This window comes from Ischnura elegans, chromosome X (assembly GCF_921293095.1).
Source record: "Ischnura elegans chromosome X, ioIscEleg1.1, whole genome shotgun sequence".
Taxonomy (NCBI): Eukaryota; Metazoa; Arthropoda; class Insecta; order Odonata; family Coenagrionidae; genus Ischnura; species Ischnura elegans.
The window spans coordinates 40,974,576-40,976,857 of NC_060259.1; the positions used below are offsets into that span (position 1 = coordinate 40,974,576).

The following is a 2,282-nucleotide window of genomic DNA, read 5'->3' on the forward strand; positions in this document are numbered from 1 at the left end:
ACACTGGAACGAAACGAAACGAAGCATGTCTCGCACCGGAGGGACCACGTGCTTTATCTTCGAACAGTTTAGTTTCGATCCACACACGGAGTATGAAGTATGGCTGAATCAAGTAGAGGAGACCCGATTTTTTTACATTTTTAAATATTTTTTATTTATGCATAGTTAACTTTATGAAATTATTGCTAAAGTATAGAACAGTCTTTCTATATATGGATGGCAATAATTAAACTTGAATGTATGAGTTATAAATTCTAAAAAATAAATAAATACTGGGCATATGACAAGGTGGCCAATCTGCCTCTACATCGGGGTAAGTTGGCCCAGCGGCTGAGGCACGTTGGCCCATGTATTTTTTGATAAGCTGAACTGGTATAATTTCAGGAAATCAAAATAAAACTAATAGTTATCAAGAAATATATTTCAATTAATGTAACCATTTTACTGAAACAACGGGAAAGCTTTAAATTATTAGGATTTCTGGCGTACTAATACAAACCACTTGACTTTTGTGACTGTCCAGATACAAAGGATCAGCACAATTATTGCTCTTGTGAAATAGTACGCGGATTTCATTGTTCACACATGTCTAATGAGCACAACGCTTGCAATTTGTACACTAAAAACATTGTGCTCCAGGCTGACCGTCGAAAAAGGCACACTTAAGGCACAATGAATCTTCATCTTCCTATATCGGACGCTCGTATTTTATTTTTTAGCTCCAGTTGACATGCGTTACATTGTGATACTATGTTACGTTCAAATAGATGTCTTTCTTCACCTCTGCGCTTATATTTTAGAAGCCTCTGTGAATTTAATTGAGTCTTTGTGTCTAATCAGTTCAGACGCAACCCAACGCTCCCAAAGACAACTAATCACAGACCCAGCGGAACCTCTGGAGTTAACTATTGATGCAAGCTTACCCTCAAATGTAACAGAAAATAATCCATGTAAGTGAGGAAGGGGTAATCCAGCTTTCGAGCTCAATTTAAATTGTAATCCAATTCTTCTTACTGAAGAGGCAATCAAATGCCTAAGTCCACTCGACTTTTTTTCATTATTCTCGGATGAACTGCTTAAGCACATTTGCATAAACAGTGACATATATGCTAACCAGAAAAATTTAAATCTAGCTTTGGAGAAGGAGGAACGTATGACATGATAAAGTCTGGTAATATGACATGTAATGCTAATGTCATACTAAGATAAATACCCTAATAAACGTATGTTTTGGTCCAAAAAGGTAACAAAACTTAACAAAAGGTACTTCCCCACAATCTTGCATCCGATTTGAAACGATATTAAGTCATTTACACCTGAATAATAACTCATTTGAAGATGGAAGTGACCGTCTATTCAAAATTAGGCCATTTTTGACAAAGGAATGCATAGGACGTGGCATGTTGGCCCGGGTGGCCAACGTGCCCCGTCGTCGCTGGGCCAACCTGCCCCATCGGCATGTTTACAATAAATTCTATTCGTTACAAAACTCACTGAAGCAATTTATATTGTATACCACACAGAAGTTATCCTTAAACTATGAGCTTTAATTATAGCAGTCAACTATTGGGTCCAAATTGATCAAAACTTAAATAACACACATTTAACCTGGGAGTCGAATTTTACTGAAACACGCGCAAATACAATTAATCGCTACAACTTATCAAAAACTGCTCCTCCAGTCATAATGGTGTTGTGAAGAAAGGGGAAGTGTGCTACCAACCTTCTGATAGATTCCTAGTACGATTCAGTGTCTATTGTATGAATTAGCTCGACTGGGCCATCCTGCCCCTATGGCCAACGTGCTCCGGTCTCCCCTAGAGGTTCGGCCTACCGCCATTATATGAATGGGGCACTCATATTTTTACCACTAACAGGATAACGGTGAACGCAAACTAGGCATTCGATGTTTAAGCTCATTTTTTTAATACACCAACGGATGAAGTTCGCCATGAAAAAATATTTGACTTAGCCGGGATTCGAACCCGGATCTCCCGATTACCAGTCAGATTTGTTGCCCAGTTACACCACCAAGCCACCTCTCAACACGTATGTCAAACGTAATGGTTCGAAAATATTCCCTCTTATCCCCCTCCACTCAACTTCTGGGATCGAAACTTATCTATGGGCAGCGGAGTTTCGATTAATTTAGTTTCGTTCCCGGAAGTGAAGTTTCGTCCCGGGTCGACATTAATCTCCTTGGTGATTTAAATTTCGTGCGGGAACGAAACTAAACCTGGGCCTCGTATTTTCGTTTCCCTCCCGGTCGAAACGAAACATTT

At 39.3% G+C, this 2,282-nt stretch overlaps 1 non-coding gene across 1 annotated transcript; it reads right to left on the minus strand.

The window, feature by feature from the left end:
- Nucleotides 1-1,964: 1,964 nt before the first annotated feature.
- Nucleotides 1,965-2,037, minus strand: Trnat-ggu. Its single transcript has one exon. It is a non-coding gene; the product is annotated as a tRNA-Thr (tRNA).
- Between the last annotated feature and the right edge of the window lie 245 nt (nt 2,038-2,282).